The 24,304-nt window shown below is 41.1% G+C and overlaps 1 long non-coding RNA gene across 1 annotated transcript; it reads right to left on the bottom strand.

The window, feature by feature from the left end:
* Positions 1-5,681: 5,681 nt before the first annotated feature.
* LOC115781211 (uncharacterized) lies at positions 5,682-7,991 on the bottom strand. Its single transcript, XR_004020064.1, has 3 exons — positions 7,855-7,991; positions 6,544-6,813; positions 5,682-5,867 (listed from the first exon to the last, which is right to left on the bottom strand). It is a non-coding gene; the product is annotated as an uncharacterized LOC115781211 (long non-coding RNA).
* Positions 7,992-24,304: the final 16,313 nt, after the last annotated feature.

Here is a 24,304-nt window from a genome sequence, read left to right as displayed (position 1 = left end):
TGTGTTTCAACCTATGTTTACTTTTAGCCCAAGACATTCAAACGTCAGACACTAGAAAGAATTTCAAGTTCCATCAGACAGAAATGCTGCACATTATATATAAGAGGCCTGGATCAGGTGACCCTGAACCCTCCCTTAGTTACGCTACAATAGGCCTAGGCTGCTGGGGGCTTCCTACGATGCACTGAGCATGTCTTCTTCACTCTCTTTTCTCTGTGTGTTTCAGCATGTGTGTCTGCATTTAATCATTAATTATTATTAATCTCTAGCTCTCTTCTACAGTGTGTCTTTTGTCCTGTCTCCCTCCCCTCACCCCCTAATGAATCGCAGTAGATGGCTGCCCCTCCCTGAGCCTGGTTCTGCTGGAGGTTTCTTCATGTTAAATGGGAGTTTTTCCTTCCCACTGTCACCAGGTGCTTGCTCATGGGAGGGTGGGGGTTGGGGTATTTTGATTGTTGGGGTTTTCTCTCTCTTATTATTGTAGGGTCTATACCTTACAATATATAGTTACTTGATGCACAAAGGCACTGTTATGCTTTGGCGCTACATAAATAAAACTGAACTGAACTGAACAGGCTCCTAGTACATAGAGCCTTTCCTGTAACACATTTCCAAGAAAATACTGGCACTTTCCAAGAATTTCTCCTTAAAATTAAAACTGGATCCATAACAGGAGTGATTTTAAGAGGCATAAGCAGATGAGAAAGCATTGGAAAGACAAAGCTGCAGGAGGAACAGTCTCCAAATGCTTATTGGTAACTGAGGTAATGAACTGTGTAAAGTCTCATATTTATAAAAGATACAACAGCTCAAACTGAATACAACCAAAAAAGCTATTAGTAGGTGTTCATGTAAAGACTTGGACTGAAACCTGAACATAAGGGACTGAGACAATATGTAATGAGTGCTCCAGATCAGGTTTATTTTGTTTGAATGACAGGACACCAATCCTGTACGTTCAGAGGTTTTTACAACAAATATGGAAAATCACTAAAATAATCAGTTCCATTCAAGCTTTTTAATTGGCGCAGTATCTAAAGATGTTTGAGAGATATAATTTACACACATTGCTAAAAAATATATAACAGTTATTATTCTAAAGTGCTCTTAAAGGGCAAGCCTATAGCTATAGGTGCTCTAAGGAATAATAGCTTAACTTTTGTGACTAAAGACCAAATTTAAAGTCCAGCTCTGAATGATAAAAGAAATTCAAATGCTTTAAATAAGTGAAAAAGACTTTTCTGCAGAGTGAGAGGTGAGACGGAGAGGAGCATTGGACCATCCTCTATTCACATCACTCCCTGCGAACCCTCCTCTTATGGCTGTTTAATTCATTGTACTAACAGATTATCAGAGCCTTTTAAATTAGTCATTATGGAGAGGATAGATTGTGAGACAGCCATGGGAGGTCGGTCACGTTAACCAAAAGGCCTGGAGGAAAGATGGGGAAAGCATGCAAATGAAATATAAAGAGAATGATTCTTCTTCCTTCCCTTTAGATTCCAAGGGCTCTACTTATGATTTAATCTGCTATAAATCTGAGCCCACTGTGGGAGCCTCTATGCTGCACTTTCATCAGAAATAATGTTTCGAATTCAAGAGAACTTCAAGAGAAGGAGCGAAGACAAAAGAGGATGTGTGCATTAGAGAGCAAAGCAGGGAAAAGAGAAATGGAAATCCAGGCGGCACCGAAGCCAATAAAAGATAGATCTTATACATCACATTGAAGTGACAGGGTGACCTTGTAGCCAGGGAATGCTATTTATCAACACAAAACAGCAAATACAGTAACACTGGACTCTATTCATTTAATGTAAACCTGCTTTACTCTTCCTCTTCTTCAGCCCTTCATTTCCACATGGCAGGAGAGCAAAATCTGCACGTTAAATTTAGGAGCAGTGTGAGCAAAATCTGTCAGTTTTCAGAAACAAACAAACAAACAATAAAACAACAGTTGTTGGGAATTGTTGCCTTTTTATTGATTTATCTATTTTCGCTGAGAGTCAATCAATAAGAAGACTGATAGCACTGTCCACATTTGGTCTGCACATTAAAGAAGTTGCTGGAGGCAGCAACCAGTTTGCTTAGCTTGGCACAATTTATCCAAGCAGTGAGGAAAAAGCTCGCCTGGTTCTGTCGAAAAAGGTAGCAAAATCTGCCAATGAACACCTCTAAAAGTCACAAATTCACCTGCTTTATTTTGTTTATTTGAGGTTTTAGAACATGTTTTCACACCACACGATTTTACAGGGGATATGACGGATTATGTGCCAGGAGACTCTAATGCCAAGCTAGGCTAACCATCTTGAAGCTCTAGTTTCATGTTCACTGAATATTAGCGTGACAACAAGCGATTCTTTACATGTTGTATTGTTGTTCAAAAAAACTCAAGCATAGCATCAGTTTTATGGAAAGCTCAGTCACAATCCTAGCAGATTAGCCGATCTCAAGGCCAGCCCACATTGACTAAATGCCCATCTGAAACCCTTACATGCATCCAACTGCCAGATGGATTGGCAAATGCGAGCAACAATTGCAGCACATTTGCAAGCCATCTCAACCTCAGCTCCAACCAGTGTCCTGCCTGTTGTCATTCATGCCCGCTGTTTTGTACAGGAGGTGTTTCTGCGGCTCTCTGTGCCTCCAACTTTCCAGCTATGCATGTAGAAGGATGGAGAGGTTCAATAACAGAACCATACAGCCAAATATAAAATACTGGAGATAACAATTTTCTTTTGACTATGGAGGTCCTGGTTATAATGTGTTTATTGACAAGAGTAAGAAAATATTTGGGGGTTTTCTTCAACAAATTATATCCAATAGCTGACTACACCTATTACAGTGTGTTACATAAATGATAATGTAATCATTATCATTAGATAATGATTACATTACCTGTTAATTGATCAGGTAGATTTGAATTAATCAGCTACAGCTTATATACCAAGATATAGGTTTTCAAATGCTTGTCTGACTTTAAACCCTAAAACCTGATTAAAGATACTCAGTATGTGCTAAGATTAGCACTCTTTTGTACATCTTTTTCTCTATTTATATGGACTAGTTCTTATATAGCCCTTTTCTACTCAGTTTTGAACACTCAAAGTGCTTACACAACATGTTGACATTTACCCCATTCACACAAGCACTTCCATGATTAACGCTTGCGTCGGAGAGCAACTTAAGTATCTTGCCCAACACTGGCATACAGCCTGGAGTAACCAGGAATCAAACCACCACCCTTCCGATCAGTAGGTGAGCTGCTCTACCTCCTGAGCTACAGCCACCCCAACAGGAACACTAGGTTTATTGTAAGTATACACAGTGGGCAGGACTATGTTAAGTCCCACCCAGTGTGTATTTCTTTGGTTAACTAGCTGCCGATCATTGTCAGTTATAGCCGACCTTCAGCTGTATCTTTTTCAGTTGCTCCTGAGAGCGTCAAGAATGTGAGTGAGTTGTGATTGTAAGTGACCAAAACTTAGTACCGCTTAGTAGAGGCAGTCTGTGGGAATCTACTTAGAAGTGGAGAAATGAGCCTCACTTGTCAAATTTGGGATGCATAATTCATGCTTTGGGAAATTATCTGTTTTACATATGCATTTGCTCAGTATAGAAGCTGTTGCACGGGTAGACTATACGCTTATGATCAGTCAGCATCATTTGTTTATTGTATGAATAAATTTTGCATTATGAAGTGAAACAGCTGTTGTTTCTTCATATCTTGAGGGAGCCTCTGAGGAGGCACTGCTCAAATGTCCTCTTCTTCATAGCATGTAAACATACAGGTGTAACTTGAATTAAGATGGTGCCTTCCAGTAAAGCCATGTGTTTGTGAGTACATACGTTCTATGTGGTATCTGACAGAATACCACATAGAACGTTTCACAACAGCATATTCTTCATATATTAATAATGCTGGATGTGTGTACAACCGTGAATATATTCTGCAGACTAAGACTGCAGAATGTTACATAAAATGCACATAAAATGAATATTCATTCACATCCTGTATTTCTGTTATTGCAGATTAACAGAAACGGATAAACTAGCTCCCGTCTGAGAGTATTAGTGGAGCAGAGTGTGTGAAGTTTACAACAGAGCTCCTGCAAAACGAATTCACCTCGACAGCATCTTTACTCGTGTCCCACCCTGATCACACTACCTGATCAGCACATCGCTTAACCTGATATGAAACAGGAACAAAAACAACTGAGACTGGATTCTGCAACTTATTGGTATTTTGATTGCATAAATTGCCCAATCAATTAACTAATTTTTTTTTTATTTGCTCACTTATTACTGCAGTCAAGGAATATTGTGAACACATCATTACCCGGGGTCTGCAGCAGAGATGAACTGTTTAAATATGGAGCATGACTGAAGATATTTAAATGTATGTCAAGCACAACGAACGCTTAATTTGCATTTTATAAAACCCGGCATTATTATTCTTATACAGTACGGTGCTGAGTGATGCACTTGTGCCTCCACACATGAGCAAACAGACACAAATATCTGACACGGACCACCTCATCAGCTCATGTCTTTGCTCGCCACAGGCCAATGGCTCTCCTCCACCGAGAAAATATCCTCCAAACCATATAAATATTTATATCCATTAATAGTAAAGAGGCAGTACGAGTAGATGCATAATGCTGTGTGGGGGTCTTATTTTCTAAAGAGATGCACTCCAACTGCCACGACGTCTCTGTCGCCATGACAACAGAGTTCAGCGCGCGAGCCAAGCAGGACGCGGCCCCGTCGGTCTGCTCGTGCAGAAGTAGCACGATCCTCACAGAGAGGTGAAACAATGTGCGCATTAAGTGTCCTCCAGTGACAATATGCATGTTTATGTTCACTTGAAGCTATTTAAACAGAAGACATTCGTTTTAGAAGCAGAGAGTTTGCGCAACACGATTCAGTGCTATCTCTAAATAGGCTGCACCCCTCTGTCGACATGTGGATACGGACATGATTAGATGATCTCAGGCCATTTCTAGATGTTGTTAGTGAATAGCAGGAGCCACACAGAATAGTTTGACCATATAAAGATGTGGATACTCATGAGAAAAGCAGATGTGAGAAATTACAAGCTATCACATTTACATTCCACAGACCAGAGTGCGCCTGAGTCAGAGTCCAAAACATTATCTTAGCAAGGAGACAAAGATTTATTGTCCTCCTGCTGTCAGATGTGAGTCGACTAGGGGAAATTTGAAATAATCACATCAGACTGCACATATGAACACACTCAGTCTTATAAACAAACAAATGATTCCACCCTTACTTCACTTCTTCTCACTCTCTCTCTCTCTCTCACACACACACACACACACACACTCACACACACACACACACGTTGTTGCTGGTAGTCTGGGCTTTTATCCCGCCAGTCTTGAAGTTTTGCGAACATGGACACCGTTTCTCTTTGCACCGATATCTCCTCTGGGAACAACAGTGTTCCTGGGATGTAAGATGGATGGAGAAAGAAAGGGGATTCTTTCCAGCTCTATCTGGCGGATGAGACACAAATGAAAGACAGGAAACACCAATAAAGCAGAGGCGTGTGTGAGAGAAACAGAAGCAGAGGGTTATTAGAGTGTGTGTTGAACACAGCAGCTCCATGACAGATTAGAAGGCCAAGCAGCAGGAGCGCTTTGCCCCAGAGAGAACAGCATACAGACTTTCAAGGTAACACGGCTTTCACTTCCAGACTCGGCAAACATGCACACATCAGCTCAAAGTGCCTCTTGCAAGATTAACAAGAAAGTTCGCCCGTTGTGTGAAGGAACGACGTATCTTTCATCAGAGGAAAAGTTGCGTTTCTTAACTGTCTGGCTCCAGCTGTACTCAAAGATTTGACCCTGAGAAAGAAGCAGAATCAAAGCAAGTTTAATTTGTTTAGCACCATTATGAATAATGTTGCATAACAGGGTCAAGTAAAGAGATATATTAGAAATGTCCATGGATCAGTGAAGTGATTTATAAATCAACAGCAACACTGAAAATCTGCTAAGAAAAAGGCAGATTGTAAAGATTTAGAGCAGGGCTGGTCAAACTTTTGGGGGCCAGTAATAAGTCACACATTTGTGTTCTGACTGCAAGCTTTGTGTTGTGCACTTCACTTGTTATTTTTACTTTGTACTAGTTTTTTGCTTTAATCTTCATTTGCTGCTTGTTTAGATTTAGATACCAAAAACTAGTGGGTTAAGTTTAGTAAAAGATTATTTGGATTAAAATATGTCCTTCATATATTATTATTGTAATAAAAAGAATTTCCCAAATATGGGATTTCTGACTGTACTTTTCTGTGTTCATAATTCCATCAATTTTGATAAGATCTCCAACACCACTGGCTGAAATGCAGCCTCAAAACATGACAGAGCCTCCACCGTGTTTTACAGATGACTGTAGACACTCACTGTCCCAACCTACTCCATACATATTGAACCAAAAATGTCAAATTTGGATTCACCCCCCACCCCCAATCAGACCTGTTGCCACTGATTTTCACTCTGGTTCTTGTGTAATTTGACATACCTCAGCCTTTTCTACCTGTTTCCCTTCCTTGAGAACAGCTTCTTGACAACCATCCTTCCACTGAGGCCAGTTCTGATGAGACTTCAGTGAACAGCAGATGGATCAACTGAAGGATCAGATGTATCTCCCAGGTCCTGTGTCAGGTGGACTTTTTTCCCTATTCCTTGAGGACATGACTTTCAGATACTGTTCATGCTGCTGCAGATAGTTTTTTAGGCCTCACACATCTTCTTTCATCCTTCACTTGTCCAGGACATGTTTCACACTATCCTGAGATATGACAAGTTCACATTATTTGGGAATCACTTTGTTGGTGCAAAAATACTGTTTTGTTTCTGTCAAACTGCATTATCTTTGGTATTTTTTGTAGAGTCAACTAAAGAAATGAGAACAAATGATGTGTTTTTGCAGCAGGTTGCTAGTAACAATGTGCCTATAGATACCATTTAAAATATAAAGAAATGAGGGGTGGCTTTTGCACAGCACTATATCTCACTATTGCAACAACTCAGTGCGTCGGGCACAGACACCAAAAGACACCTTTTGCATATAATAAGACTGAGCCGACTTTGTCTTGGCCAGTAAAATAACACAGAAGGGGGCAGTGGACACAATGGTCTCCATCTGCTAATATATGATTTTAAATATCCCAGCACAATTTTATAATCCTCTGGGAGTCCACCAGATTCAAAGGGTAATTACAGTTTTGGCCACCATTCTTATGTTGATCATGACAAGACTGCACTCACCAGATTAGTTACCAAAATTCTGGGATGTGGTGACTTCAGTCAAAAAGCTCAAACTTGGCAACAACTGTGAGCATTCAGAAATTTTAGCTTCAGCCACAATTATTTGGAAAGATGACAAAATGTGAACCGTGACATCATCTCACACCCTGTGAACATTTATCACAGCTCACAGACTGACATCCTGCATCAGCTGTGGGCTGGCTCCCATGTTTATTGTTGACAAGGATTTCATTACCTTGCACATTACTTTTTAAAAGGTAAACCATTCCATTGCTTATTTACTTCCTGTAGAAAGTATTCACTACACTGTTACATTACTATTGCACAGCTCCACAGCACGCACCGCCGCATAATTACAAGTTAAGAATATAAATCTTATGTTATGTGCCCACACAGTGGCACAAATAACACTAAGTATTAACGCAAAGCCTAAAGAGCACTTTACATAAAGCTTTTACAGCCAGAGAGAATGTCTTGTACAAACAGGTATGGGTGGAAATATAAAAAAAAAAAAGCATGTTAATGTTCAGACATTAATGCTACAACAAGCTACTTTACTTACCTGTTGAAAATCAAGCTTTGGCTGCTCGACTTGAATCCACATACGCTCACCTTTAACATCATTCTGGGTCTGGGGGCCTTCTATGTTAGCTTTGTGTTAGCATACTGCATTTGTAGACAGCTGATGTGGTATTAGCAGTAGGGGATAGCTGATTCTGGCCTGGACACAGTTTGTCCTTGTGTAAAGCAAATAAAAAGATAGTTTTCTTCTCCCTGCACAGGAACTGAGGTCAGCTGATTATAGGAAAAAGCCACTGTGATGCTTTTTTTTCTTTTCTCGGGCGCTGCTTATTATGCAAGTAACAAATTGGTTGCACAGTAGCAACTGTATGTTGTTGAATTCCAACCACTAGACAGTAGAATGCTTTTTATAAAAGGTAGAATTAGGTGAGTGAATCTGATCAGCATCATCACCTTAATAATAAATTATGTGTTTTGCTGCCACTGACATAACCATGAACACCACAGCCTGCTCTGTTCCACTCCAAAAATATGACATTATTGTAAACTTTATCACAATACTACAAACTAACCAGTTTAGCCTGCACCAAACTGTACCAAACTGCATGTTTGTGTGAAATGTGAATACACTCCAACTTTCAACAAATTCAGAACATAATTCAACAACACATCGTGCATCGCCACTCGCAGAGCAGTTACCTTTAAATAAAAAAATAAATCACGTTCCTGTCCTGGCTTATATTTTTGTGCATTACTGAGTGTCACACATAAAAAAAAATTATGTTGTTTTTTTTTTTCTTCCTCGGAAATACAGCAACTGTACATTTAGCTAGCCAACACGATAACAAATTGCATTGAAAGACTTCATGTTCGCTTGTGTTTTGCTGATCTAACTGAAAAGTGGATTCTGAAATCATCTGCCACTTAAAAAAAAAAAAATCCCTCCATTTATTCTCACTCCACTTTAGCAGTGCTAGCTAGATGCTGAAGTAAGGCTGTGTTGAGGGTGTAAGCGGATCGTGGGACGCCATTATTTTACTGAGCAAGTATCTCCATGCAGTCCCTGGAAACCATGCCGGGCTGATTTACAACAAAAAATGAACTCTCTTGACAGGATTATACATTAATATGCTTATCAGATTTAAAATGCTCATTTACTGAAGGCTCCAGATCGTTCCAGCCCACTTTAACCCCTGGTTACACATTACCGTGGAACATGTTAACACCCAACACGGACCTCCAAATAAAAAGGTTTAGATTGAGGGTTCTCAAATTGGTGACAGCAAACACAGCAAGGAAAGAATATGAAATGATTTGAGAAAGAAGAAAGGCTCATTTCTCTTTAGCTTCACCTGTAGCCAGTACAAAGTACACTTTGTGTCAATGTGGTTAAAAAAAACAAACAAAAAAAAAACATAAGGGAGCCCTAAAAATGTAATTATTGCACAAACCAGACGCATTACCAGCACTAAAACTGTTTGATGTGTGTGTTTCTCCAGCGCCAGCCTCAATTATATGCTGACTCTGGCATTCAGTCATTAAAAGTTTGAGAACTCTTGTTTTAGATAATTGGGCTAAAGTGTTGGCTTGTTTACAAACTGTCTGATATCTGATCCCTATTTATTTATTTGCTTTCCTCAGTTTATTCAAGGATGTTTTTTTTTATTTTTTTTTAATTGTGGGAAGCTTCTAGTCATAATCTTTACATATGCAGCAGTAAGCCCTTGCTCAAGAGCACCCGCATCTGGGTCACATAGGAGGGAGCAATCAAGATTTATTTACAGTGTGTGCATCATAGCAGTGACCTTGTTTTTATATTTCTCTCACCTTTAGGACAGACTGTGGTGAATGTGAAGCTAACAAAGCCACAAGAAATAATGACTGCGCCTACACAATAAGAGCCAGTATTTACATTTCCCTGGTTCTTGTTAGAACACAGCCTTGCACTATCTACTCATTAGAGGGGATATTTGTTCAGACCCCCCCAATAAAAAAGAAAACCCATCCCCAACGCCAGCTTGAGAGGGAAAGAGACCCCATGTAGAGACAAAATAAGCAAGAGTGTGAATGAAGACTGAGCAGTCTGGAGTGGCAGCAGGGCCCCCCCCCCCCTCGACAAAAAAAAAAAAAAGACACAGACACACACACACACACACACACCAACCCTCTGTGTCTCCCTGGTAGCCCAAAAATTAGTAGGAACCCCAGGGAACAAGAAAGAATGGAGGATCAGAGGTTGGTCTTCTGGGATGGGCTGGATCCTAGACCATGCCTGAGGACAGTGAGACAGCAAAATCCAGGACAGTAACGCACACATAAATACACACACGCATGCACATGCCGCTCACTGTTATTAATACAGGTCGTCAATTAGGCATGACCCAGAAAGCCTGTCTGCACGCAGGCTGCACAACAAGCTGAGACAGACTGATGGGCTCGAAACACTCAAAATCCCTCCACTCAGCTCGCTGTCTAGGAGACTGGATTAACTCACAAAAAAAAATAAATAAATAAGTACAAGCATTTACGAGACAAAATCCACATAGACAGAAAATGCCAGTTAAAAAAAATCTCTTCAACCACAAACCAGATTTGCAGATGCACCTTCAGTAAGACACAAAACAGATATGGGTGGAGCTGATTTAGCCAAGTCAATTAAGGCATTGAAGCTGTGCTGTTGTCAGCAGAAGAAATAATTAGTTCTAGCATGTCTATAACTTGTTTCTGAGACTCTGCAGATACAGAACAACAACACAAAGCTGTTGAACCATGAAACCGACTCTAACCTGCAGTGAGTGATACGATACCCTCCCCTTTTTTGTTCCTGTGTTTTTCTTTTCTTCTTCTGGAGTGCAGGGAATGACTGTCAGTCTAGGGAATGTATGAGCAGAGGAGGCAGGGGGGCAGATGTGGAGGCAGAAGGATGTTCTGAAGGTGAAGAGGGTGAAAGTTGTCCTCCTGTAATGGGCGTGTGCTCTTAGTTAGCTGGCAAGGACATGCCAGGGGCAACCAATCGTGTTTGGCTCTGTTCCCTGCCTCTCAGATTTCATTCATGGCCTCGTCTTAAAAGCTTTTTTCCTCCTTCATTGTTTCACAAGGCCTATCTAAAGGGTTTGTGCCTCTGACTTCTGCTAAGCACACTGGGTGACACTGCTCATCACAAATCCTAAAACCCAAATGCTCTCTCTCTCTCTCTCTCTCACTCTCTTTCCTCACTGCTCTCTGTATTATTGTTTTCACTCCCTCCCACCACCCAGATCTATCCCTTAGTCCCCTCCCTCCTCCCTCCTCGCTCTCTGCTCTCGGCATCTCGTAATGCCTCTATCTCCTCTTCACTCTCACTGACAGTGGAGTGCAGGCGTGCTCTAATCTAAGCCAGATGAGCTAGAAAAACACAAGCTTCCACCGCCAGTTGCTTTCGCCATTAACCAAGAGGCCCATCATTTCTCCCTCCAATCACAGAGCAGACTTCTGGGGTTTACCAGCGTGACTACATATGCACTAAACCAGACGAGCCAGTAAAACTCATCTATAAGTGATTTATAATGACACTTGATGGCTTTGCTGCTGCCATCGTCTGTCTCGCCATCACAGACGATTGGGCTGTGGCTTTGAGCCAGACTCATAGCACCTGTTGAGGTGAATGCGCTGTCAAAGCCTTTTTACATGATACCCTCCTTTTTATGGATGGATTTCCAACATATTCAAGACCCAAAGGTATTTTTTTTTTCAGATCATATGGGTGCAATGTTGCATGTAAACATGGTCTCTGACCACAGTCAGAGTCCAGTCACCTTCAGGGTTGAGCTGAGGCTCTGTCCTCTCTGTCATGATGAGTTTGGGCTGAGGATTTTATTTAGGACCGGCTGAGTCTCGCTCACTGCTGAGGCAGAAGGACATCAGGGCCCTCTGGGGACTTTGCTGTCCCACCCTGTCACTTCCACTCTTGTATCCACAGACCACAAAGCACATGGCATACAAGCAGAGGACGGAAGAAGAAACCAACTGGACTCTTGGCACAGTGACAGAGAATTGAGTGAATGACTTGCATGAATTTCCATATAGCACTTATCTGACTTAAAAAAATCGTTTTGGAAAATGCTTCAGGGAATGCATTTCCGCTTTCCTGTGAGCGTTAGAGAGACTGATACTACTCTTTATGTGGTAAATATGAAGCTACCACCAGCAGCTGATTAGAATGATTCAGCATACAGACCTGAACCACTAATAACCCGGTGCATATAAGTAGCACACTATATTTTGTTATTTAAATGCTATGAAAGCATACATTTTAATTGAAACTTTTCAACTAAACCTAACCAATGTGCAACTGACAAGTGATTACATAAAACAAGTTTTGAAACAGTGCCACATTTACTTTTAGTTTCATATAAAACCCTGTTTTGTGTTTGAGCCTTTCATCCATCACAACCTTAAAGATAAGTGGAGCCTTTTAATGGAATTATCTGACAAATAATATATATGGTAGATCCCATCCAAGAAGTTTATGCTTCATTTTTGGTGAGTGAATTCTAGTGTTTTTAGTAGTCTCTTCACTGCTCTGTGCCTCTGCCCTGCACCCATATATTTTATGAATGCTGCTTTGTAACAGTGCTTGAAAGCATGAGCTGATGATGCTTCACCCTCTGGTCTAAATATGGCAACAGCCAAAATGCTAACACTGAAATTACAAATTGAAGATCAGAAGCAATGAGTGATGGCACAGTGGCTACATCCATCTTTTATATGATTTCTATGGCCGTGCGTCAGTCTTTATTCTTAGTTGCAACTACCGCATCCCAACCACTATGATTGGTCAATTGCAGCAATTGCGCTTGATCAAAATTATTTTGCAGGAACAATACCAGCACTGCAATGTCAGGCATTTAATTCCTGAAAAGTAAGCAAATAAGCTCATTTTACCCCCAGCTTATTTCAATGTCAAAGGACAACATGCTGAAGCAGCATGCATCTGCACATGAAACACACTCAGAGGACCGACAAGGGATGCCAGTGGTTCTGTATTATGAGAAAATACTACTGCTGATCCATCAGAATCCCGATTCTTCACTGAATGTTTTGTGAATATTTTCCCAGGTGGGTGAGAGAAATCCCGTGGCTGCAGAAAAGGGAAAAGGCAAAAAAGAGGCCATTCCATCATGCACTGCTAACTGTTGTGTCTCCTGTACCTTCTCCTCCGCACTCTTTCTTCTTCCTCTTGTGTTTCCCTTGTCATCCACCTACCTTCAGCTCACAGCGGAGGGTACAATCTGTACAGACAGCAAGACTTCAATCAGAAGCGAGATTTAGGGAGTAGAAAAAAGAAAATTTTCTCTATCAATTTATCATTTTCCAAGTCTCTCCATGACTACTCATCTCTTACAGGACACATCTAAGATGCTAAGTTAATAATACCAGATGAGAGCGTGGTGAGGCAGGAGAATAGGCGCAGGATTGCACAGTAACACACTCAGCAGTGAGCCCCACATGAATCAAAATGACAAAGCCAATCTAGCGACAAATTCTCTCTTGCTGGCTGTAAACTGCACAGCTCTCTGGAAGAGTGGATACAGGAGTACAAGCTAGGGAAATTTCAAAAGTAAAATTCAGTTAGATGCACCCCTCCACCCCCCTTTATTCCCTGTGGTGAAGTTAATCACATCCTGGTTTACTAGACTAGTCTTCTTCCCAGTTCTTTCACTTTATGTGAGGGCACACGTGTATCGTAAAGATCCAGGTGAGTGCGCTCTTTTATTGCTGCAGATGTCTGAAGAGTTAAATCTAAGAAGAACCTCAAGACTATACGGCATGCTCTAAAAATTCCGCTAATTCTGGGTTGCATCTAGAAAAAAAACATGTACGTGTAGTGCATAGGTAATATGAAAAGATGAAAGATACAAGTGTGACTCAGTCTGGATACTTCTGTTATTACACCACATAGTTACATGTGTTGCGTCATATTGAAATGAGCAAAGTGTTCACTTACTGAAATGATGTGACTGTTGGGCATGCTGCTGCATTTAATGAACATTTGCAATTCAGTGAACCTCTGACAATAAAACTAATGCTTTATTCTTCTAGTCAACAAAACACACACACACACAAACACACACACTTCAATAATAATCTGACTATGTTAGCATGTTGGCTAGTATTTGCATCATTCTCAGAACTAACCATGATTCCTCCTACTAGCTGAAAATTGTTTGGTGTTCTCTCCCCTTCTTTCATGCAGCAAAGATGGTGATGATTGGCGGTGAGAAGTACAAAGTGAGCCAAATGCTCACACAATTTTTGAGAATCAGAATCAGAAATCCTTTATTGTCATCAGACACAGGTGCATCAGGTACACAGGTTGATGAAATTGTGACAGCTGCTGCTGGTCAGTGCGTTACAAACATGTAGAAAGGTAAATATAAGAATAAAATATAATAAATAAAAATAAATAAATAGAAGGATATGTAATACAAGAATATGTGTGTGTGTGTGGAAGTGTGTGTATGTGAGTGAACGAGTGAATGTGTGTAAGTACAAGAATGTAAATAAAAGTGTATTTACATGGGAAGGGTACCTGTTAATAATAATATTAATGTGACATGTATTGCACACAAATTTAAAGTATTGCAGATAAGGTGATATTGCACTCACAATAAAATCTCGCACTAGTGTATTTAGCAGTACTTGTCAGTGTGAATGCACGCTTGAAATAGCAAATGTAACTGTAGAACAAATGTGATTTTATACAGAGGAAATGTATGCTCCCTCTCAGACCACACTGAGACAACTTTGATGCTTTGGGGGAGATACAGTACTGTGCAAATGTCATGAGCCACACCTCATTTCTTTATATTTTGCTAGGAAAATGGGAAAAAGGTGGAGTGATTTATTGAAACCTGTGCAAGAACAAATGGAAATACAGTATATAAAGCAAAAACAGAGTTTGTACAATGCTACCAAGCCTAAAAGTCAATATTTGATATTACACCTGTATTTTTCAACATAGCCTGAACTCTCTCAGGTAGTCTCTTATTAAACCACTGAATAGAACTCTTTTAGGTCAAGATTATCCCACACTCCTGCAGTAATACTGAGGTCCAGGCTCTGGGGAGGCCAGTCAGTGACTGATAGTGTTCCATTGTTTTGAGCTTCTGGTACCCCAGGTGCTGACAGTCAGCAGCTCTCTGCAGAGAGATATCGAGATGAGATCCTGCAGCCAGTGGTGATCCCACATCTCCACAGTCTGGGACTGAACTCTATCTTCCAAGATAATAATGCTTGCCCCACAAAGCGGGGTTTATCAGAGACTACCTCCAGGATTTGGGATGAGAGGGGATGGATTGGCCTACCTGCTGTTCTGACCTCAACCCCATTGAACACTTGTGGGCGTACTGTTCATGCAAGTGTGACCAACACAACCCCACTGACTGACTTGCAACAATTGAAGAATGGGATGCAATCCCACAGCAGTGTGTGACCAATCTGGTGACCAGCATGAGGAGGAGATATTGTGGTTGTGTTTGGTTCTTTCACATGCTACTGAGGCCCCTGTTTGTTAAATGAATAAACTGTTAAATTGCCAATATATCTTATTCCTTCAGAATTCAATCGTCCAATCCAATAATTTTTTGAATTTGCTTTTTTAAATTCACATAAACACAGCAATGGCAGTTTCTATTTGTAATTTACTTGTGAATGTATTGCTATCTCTGCATTACAACAGTTCTGAGGAATATATCTGCAGTTATTACGGGAAGAGTCTTATCTGGGATTTCTCAGCAGATTCTTTGCACAAAGGTATTTAGATATAATTACATTTTGAAAGCACGTGCTCTGCTAAATGTAAAGTAGAGACATAAATGCTTCTTATGTCTCTATGTTCAGGTTTGACTGAGTTATGACTGAGATGGAAAACAGATTTGACATCATGGCAAACTGGGAAATCCATTTATAAGGACTGAGATGGAAATGTGAAGCATCAGGACAACAAGATCAAGGAGAAACGGGGTTAAGCTTCTTTCTCTAGCTGAGCCCAGGTGCAGCATGCTTCACCCACAGGCTGTGAGTGGGTCCATGCTGAGACCTTTAATAGCCTTGAAATGGAAACACACTGTCCCCCAGTAGCCCTTAAAGGACAGCGTTCCTCCATCCCATTCCTCCTGTCTGTCTGGTATGGCCTCGTAAAAGACTTAACTGGTCTCACATGACCCCTCTGTCCACTGGTGCAGTGATTGGCTGAATCCTTAAAAACAAGGGATGTGGTTGGTTGCTTTTTGAGTGTAAAGGACAAAGTAGTTCACAGCCTGATATATGAGCTCATCCTATCCTGCTCTCTGGTCATCAGAGAGAAAGTTTGAAATAATATTTGGAAATATTCTTCACTGTCTCAAAAATCATAGCATCATAAAGGTGCAAAAGAGCCAGACATCCTCACTCTTATGTTTGGGGTCTATTTTCCTTGATGTTTGGGTTTTCTGTTTTCTTTCTCTTGCGTGCCCTTGATCAACTGTGACCATGTTACAGTTCTTCCTTGACCAAAGTTACTTAGCATTAATTAGTAAATATCTGTGTTTGTGTGTTGCATCTGTACAAATTAGGCATGCCACTTGCTAACTAAGCATGCAGGTCTTAACTGATAACTTAGCACTCCACCCTGTTGAGTAAATATAGTCACTTTTAGTTCCCCAAAAGAAAAAAAACAAACACCATAACAGCAGCCAATAAAAGCAAATGCTAAAGCTGAAGTGTCAAAATTCAGAGGGGATAGTCATCGTGACTATGGCCATCTTTTATATACAGGTGCTGAGGTTGACCACAGACTCTGCTGTGGTGCAGTCTGGACAGAAGCTGTGTGTAGTGTCATGTGGGGGACTTTTCTTTGAATGTTTGCTTGTGGTTTACAGAATTTGTTTTTCCTCAGCTGGGGGAAGTTCAGTGATATGCCCAGAGTGCACACGCGCCCTGTGAGGCATCCCTTCATTTGACCTCTTCTAAATTCTCCCCCTTTTTGTCACAACACTGAGGCTGCAGCCGCTGAGCCAACGGAAAAGGGGAATCATGTGGTCTGGGGAAGGCCATTAACTCGGTTTGCCTTTTTTGTACTTTTGCACACAGACACGCTTCTGCTTAATAAGGACCACTTTTGTCTGGCACAATCATAGTCTCAACTATTTCCTTATGACCCCATTTCACCCTCTTTATCTCACTCTCTCTCTCACACAGCCACAGGCATTCCAACACATTTGTTTCTGTTTCTGCATCTGGCCAATTATTTACTTGACCATTTTTTGTTTTGGAAGTACTATTATGACATAACAGTAATTAGATCAGAGTTTATTGGAATAAAAGTACCTGAACAATAGTTTCATCTTCAGTATTCAATTTTTTTTTTAATTAAAATACACATATGTGCACAAAATGGCTGGATTAAGACTTTCTTCAGGGGTCAACAGAGCTGAAAGCCTCAGATGTTCTCCCCATGAACTCATTCTTCAGCTTACTGAGCTAAAACAGCTGGCTCCCCTCCTTCTCTGCAGTTTTCACTGAGCCCAAAGACGGACCTCTTAGCATATGGCTGCATATGAAGCACACACACCTAAAAGACACACATACTAGGGCAGCCTGAGTGACAGTACCTGAGAGCTGCAATATGCTGCTTATAGATGAAAAAATCAACAGCAATAGCCCGTTTGTCATTACTCCTGCTAATGTGGCCCAGCTGCTAGCCTGCCATTCATATGACTCCACCCATACCCAAATCCCAAGGTGCTTTGTGTGTGTGTGTGTGTGTGTGTGTGTGTGTGGTTTGCTGCTAAAAACAGCCCTCCTGTCTCTTCTTCCTGAAGAGAAAAGAGGGCTGTGAGAATCGTGTGCTGTTAAAGGTAGAACTCCTCAACTGGGATCATTAAAGAACTTGGTGGTAAACAGACGGATCCCCTGCTGTCCCAGTCCAGTGAAAACACGATTCCCTCTGTGAGGACGTGACAAGCGGAGAGGAAGGAACCGAGAAAAAGAGCAAAATACGAGACGAAGATGGGGACTAAGAGAAAGGGACGACACAGACAGCCACAGCAGGGGGCATGCTGTTCTCCGTATTAGTCTGTCAGTGAATCTCATTAACAGGGCTTCTGTAATCAGCAGCTGAGAATATTCCACTGAAGGCCATCCGCTCAGCTCCCCACCTCCTCCTTCCCTCTCATTTTGATTACTCTGATGCATAAATTTACATTACCTTTTTCTTTCCTTTTTTCTTTTTTCTATTAAAGGGGTCTAATTTAAACTCCTTGAGAATGTGGCGTCTGTTCTTCTCAGCTTCCATTATGGTCCAGCGTGGGCTCTCTCTTTACATGTGAAACACAGCGGGTTGCCATGTTAAAGATATCCACTCTGCCCTCGTCACATCAAGAGAGGCTTGCTTTCCATAATTTCAGCTCCCCTCAGTAAGCAGTGGAGATAAATGAGCACTCATGCTGAAAACTTGTATTTTTCAAATGACAGCTTGCTGGGCAAATACAGTCAAATTACTTCAAAAAAGTGCTTGCGTCAGTGCTGGAAATGATAAATGTGTGAATTCATTTTGTAATTGGTTGTGGATTCTGTTGTATCTCAGTGATCTGCATGTAGATGAACAGCAAAAGGATGGCAGGATACTTTTTTGTCAAAGGACAAAAAAAATCCTGTCATGAGTCACATGTGACAGAGCCCCAACAGGAAGCTGTCCGGTTGTTAAACAGGAAGGTCTGAGCCAAAGTAGGGGTGTTCCTCTTTTTTTTATTATCCCTGTGCTTTTCCTTAATGAGAGCAGCTGGTACCCAGCACAAACAAACTCAGGCTATTGTCCAGAGACATTAACAGTTTGAGCAATATTTGATTGTCCTTGGAGAAATGTGCATGGCATGAGATGAAACAGAGGAAATAGATCAGAGGTTGGAAGGAAAGAGTCATGCCAGAGACATTCCCGGCACCACACAAGCTCATTCTTTAATCATGATCAAGTCCTGCCAAAACTGGGAAATCTGAATTCCAAAGCACGGTCGGCATCAAAAGGCACCAGTGCAGCCTCCTCTATCTCTTGAGCCTATGACAGAGTGACTTATGGGAGCTGCTGAAGCTTCTCTTCGCCAAAAGCACCAAACCTAAACATCCTCAACAAATTCACAGACTGAGAATCTCCAATTATGTCCTTGTGAAACAGCCGCGACTTCACGCGCAGTGGTTCTGACACATGTCTTTACTGATTTACACTCTGCCCTCTTAAGTCCTCCCTTTCTCCACACTCCCCATCAGCTCGAGGGAGCGTTCACACAGTCCTGCGAGCTCTTAGGGCGTGTTCTTGGCGCTAACTAAATGTGCAGATATGATAAATAAATCACACACAGGCCCTCTGGAGAGCAGAGAAACCAACTGGAACGGGCTACAGGGAATAAAGAAGACATCTGGTGAAAGAACTGGAGCCTGTCTGGTGAGGAGAGAATGACTTATAGAGACACATTATTGTAAGACACTGAGTACTGGTGCTATTTGTGCCAGCTCGTCATAAGTTCAGATTTAACGGAAGTGTTAATTAATATTTACACATTATGAAATTAAAACAAGCTGCATTGCGGTCAGAGAAGTTTGCCCAGTGTCAGGAGCACATAGCGAGCTTAAGTGTCAAAGCATTAATATTTGGTAAGTACATCTGACCCAAAATATATTCTCTGCTTGTGTTTCAACATATGTCGCCTGTACGTAACTAAGTAGTCACCAAAATTTGTATCGGCATTTTGTTTGAGTCACTACTAAATATGAACAAAGAGTTTGAACAAGTGCCGCAGGCCTGGCTAAAACCACCCATAAGGCAGGTTTTACCATTGCAAATGAAAAATATCCTACCAGTCACCGGTTACCTACCAGTTGATGAAATGCTATCTTAACTTTTACTACCACAGGGGTCAGGGTCACCAGTGATTACCTTTCACTACCACTGTGGTAGTAGAAGGGGTAAGGGCTGGAGCCAAAAGTGATTTTCTTCTAATGCTAGCAAGCTTGCTTAGCAACTTCATCCACAGACTGTGGCTATATCAGACAGATATCTGCCAATTATTGTTAATGTATAAATAAAATACAGAATTTCACGCACCAAAACCGGAAGTACAGATTTCACAGATGGGGTAACAGTAAAACGGACCTCAAAACAAATCGTATTATTCTCCAGGTTAAAGGTACTTTCACCTGCTCCTTTATTTCCCAAGGGGATGCCACAGTAGATGGATATGAATATTTGATAAGGCACAGATTTAACACTGGATGCTCTTCCTGATTCAACTCTCCCATTTATCCAGGCTCAGGGCCGGCACTAAGAGTACATTAGCTTGTGACCCCCTAAGGCTGGGTTTGTGTCTCAGGGATCTTGTGTAAGCTGTGTTAACCACTACATCCCAGAGCCACTTTTGTTTGGCAGGTAATTGCATCAGAAATGCTTAAAAAGATGCCAACACCACAGATGCAGTTGATAGATCCAATTCAGTGATTTGAATTATCTGAGGAGGAGCCCAGCAGGCAGCTAGCAGCCTAGAGGGCACCTATCTGTCCTTAAAAATGCCTGATTTTAAGACTTAATAAAGCAATTGATACATATACAGTGCTTAACAAATTTATTAGACCATCAGTCATGAAAACAAGAAAACATAAATATTTTAGAAATCTGTCAAAGACTTGTTTATGCCATTGTGTATGCTTGTATATGGTGGATTAACCAATAAAGAAACATTAAAAAATTATTTTGATAATTACCAAAATCCAGTTAATTTAGGGCAGCTGTGGCATAAACCATACACTGGGTGGTGATCTAATAAATTTGTTAAACACTGTATATATAACATTCACCCTCAGCACAGCTGTCACAAAACAAGAAATTGGCTATAGAGACCAAAACCCTGCAAATTTACTGCCTGTTTGTAGACTTTAGGCAGAAATTTGGGTAAAAATGTCCACAGTTGACATAACCTAATGTGTTTGAGTTGAAAGAAAAATTGCCTTGTTCTGAGTTCAAATTCACCAGAAGGAGAGATCACATCTCTACCAGCCAGAAAAGAAGACAACTCCCACAGCTTATGCTGTGTAGAAGCGCGTACTGATGCACATACTTGCTTACGCATTTGTAGTTCATACACAAACGCAGTCACGAAAGCTGGAACAGTTGATCTTGTATCAGCCCCTGTCCCGGTTAGTTGGTGAGCATAGATCCTATTAAATACTGTAGCTGCTGCTCTATTCAGTAGGGTGGGGGGTGAGGGGGTGGGGGGGGGGGGGGGGGGGGGTGGGGGGGCTAAATGTGCTAACCTCCATCTGCTGTGGTCAGTCTTGCCACAGAGTCAACAAGACTGTACAAAGACAGAGCTTACTTTGTGTGTGTTAACATGAGTGTAGAAGAAAGTGAGAAAGAGAGGAGAGACAGAAGGAGATGGATGAAGCAGGGAGGGAAACTGGGCAAAAAAGAGGGGGGTGGGTGGGGGGGGTGAAGAAGAAGCAAGAACAGTCATCGGCAGCAAATGTGCTGCAAGGCTTTCGTATCAGGGTGACAGGTGCATTATCATAGGTTAATGAGAAGCCTGGTGCTGCCTGTAGCTGCAATCAGGGGGACTGTTGCCTCAACTGCCGCCTCCATCAATCAGATCAGACATAAACTCCCACTCAAGGACCAAATACTCACACACACACACACACTCACTCATAAATACGTAGATGTGTACAGTATACCAACACATGCAGGCGCATTTACAAACACCCTCAAACATTCAATTCAGAGTTATCTCATTACAGCTGGAGGGAAACAATGATAGAATTTGATGCAGAAGATTACAGTGTTATCATAGGGTATTTATGGACACAGTGAACAATAATTAGTACCTCAAGCACAACCGTCAGGTGTGATCATCAAGATGTGTTATCTACAGGTGCTACTGCAGTGTGCAATTTTTTTTATGGACAGTAGAGTCAATATTCAGATCGTCTAATTACATTTTTTTTCACAATCAAATTTTTATTATGAGTTAGAGCAACTGCATTAACATAGTGCAATATTCTCTTTCACTTTTTCACATTATAGATTACGGTCCTGTTTTGCCTGTGGCCTTTGCTCAGTTTTTGGAGTCAGTGCAACTCTGGTGGATAAAAGATGATGTTTCCACAAACCAATCAGAACTCTGCCCATCCATCCAGTTTATTAACTACCGTTTAGGGTGGCAGGGGGCCTGGAGCCTGTCCCTCCACCCTGGATAAGTCAAACATACAGACAAACATACAGCCATTCATCCTCACAGTCACACCTTGGGCCAGTTTATCACCCTTTGACCTAACATGCATGTCTTTGGACTGTGGGAGGAAGCCAGAGTACCCAGAGAGAAGACACACAGAAAGGTCCTCACTGGCCAGAGGATTTAAAGTCAGTATCTACTTGCTGGGAGGCACCGCCATGCTTTCTAATCATCAAGTGCCAGAGGTGATGTTTCATGAGTGACAGGAACTGAATGCAAAGGGGCTAACTAGAGCTAATCCCTCAGTTAACATTTTCCCAGTAAGTTTACCATCTCAATGGACAGTTTTAAGTTTTATTTATGTGAACATGATTTGCAGTTTGTAAATTTTGGTTGAATAAATACAACACAGGGTATGTTTGAGAGCATGGCAACCTCAGGAGTAACAAGTTTCTATATTACGAGTGTATAGTGTTGCTCAGTAACCCCCTCACCTGTGACACTGTTTTCCAAAAACAAAATGGTGACTGCCAGAAGGTTAAACTCAGGGCTTCACAAACCCAGCAGGTGACGCAACTGTGGCTACATCCAGCTTTTATATACAGTTTACGGTCAATCACTTCTGCAGAGTTAAAGTAGAGTATTGCTTATATAGTCTTCTTGAGTATCTTCAAAGAGGAAGATTTACCTTTTAAAAACTAGATTTTAAGATTAAAGATGTCTTTAAATCTTGAGTATTTTTTTATGTATCAAAAAATAGTAAATATAATCTGGTCCTCAGTAGGTCTTAAAATTAGGAGTGGACGTCCCAGCAAATTCACCCCAAGGTCAAACCGTGCAATGCTCAGAGAAACTGCAAACAGCCCAGGAGCTACATCTCAGACTCTACAGGTCTCAGTTAACAAGTTCATAATAGTACAATTAGAAATGACTGAATAAGTATGGTTTTTTTTTGTTTTTTTGTTTTTTTTTGGAAGGGTTGTCAGAAGAAAAAATTGTAAAAAAATTGCCTCTGAACAACCACACGATTTATGGAACAGCATCCTTTGGACAGGCGAGACCAAAGTGGAGATGCACAGTCTGGCAAAAACCAACCACAGCACAAACACCTCATAACAGCTGTTAAACACGATGATTGAGGGGCTGATGATTTTTGATTGTTTTGTAACCACTTGGGCGACTGATAAAGTCATAAAGTCAATTCCTTCTAGTTATTGCTGCGAAAGGTGGTTCTACAAGCTACTAAATGATGGGGTGTACTTAGTTTTTCCATGTGCTGCTTTTGCATTTTGGCTCAGTTTTTGTTAAATCAATAATGACACAGTGTAATTGCTGTTTATCTGAGGTTGTATTTATCTAATTTTAAGACCTGAAATAATGCTTTTGATTATGTTCTGTCAAAAGTCATCAAAACAAAATGGAGCCTACCCCAGCTGTCACAGGAAAGGCAGGGTATACCCTGGACAGGTTGCCAGTCTATTAGAGGGCTAGCACAGAGAGACAGACAACCATTCACACAGCCAATTTAGAATCAAAATTTAACCTGACATGCAGCTGGAGTACCCGTAGAAAACCCATGCGTGCACAGGGAGAACATACAAATTCCACACAGAAAGGCCCATCCATCCATCCATCCATCCATCCATCCATCCATCCATCCATCCATCCTCTTCTGTTTATCCTTTTCAGGGTCAAATCCACAAAACACATCTGTTTTCAAAACAGTGGGGGAAATAATCATTTGATCCCCCTGATCAATTTCTAAGTGTACTCACTTCCAAACAAATGAAAAGTCTCTAATTTTTTGTGGTAGTTTCATGTTAATGGAGACAGAAAATACAGAAAAACACATTAAAGTTATAAATGTATTTGTATGTTTTTGAGTGAAATATGTATTTGGTCCCCTTCAACCCAGCCAGAATTCTGGCTCTTACAGATAGGCTGTGTGCCCATGTGGCATACAGATTACAATCAGTCAATTACAGAGACTCCTGACCTCAACTCGTTATGTGTATAAACCTGTCTGCAGAATTGGTTTCTTCCATTTGAACCTCTCCACCATTGTGGGCAAGACCAAAGAGCTGCCACAGAATGTCAGGGACAAGACTGTAGATCTGCACAAGGCTGGAATGGGCTACAAGACCATCAGCAAGAAGCCTCCATTAAAATAAAACTTGCATAAAATTTAGAGACTGTTCATTTCTTTGTAAGTGAGCAAACTTACAAGTTCAACAGGGGATCAAATAATTATTTCCC

Source organism: Archocentrus centrarchus, chromosome 6 (assembly GCF_007364275.1).
Source record: "Archocentrus centrarchus isolate MPI-CPG fArcCen1 chromosome 6, fArcCen1, whole genome shotgun sequence".
NCBI classification, from domain to species: domain Eukaryota; kingdom Metazoa; phylum Chordata; class Actinopteri; order Cichliformes; family Cichlidae; genus Archocentrus; species Archocentrus centrarchus.
The sequence above is the reverse complement of the archived record's forward strand: the minus strand, read 5'-3'. Positions and strand labels throughout refer to the sequence as shown.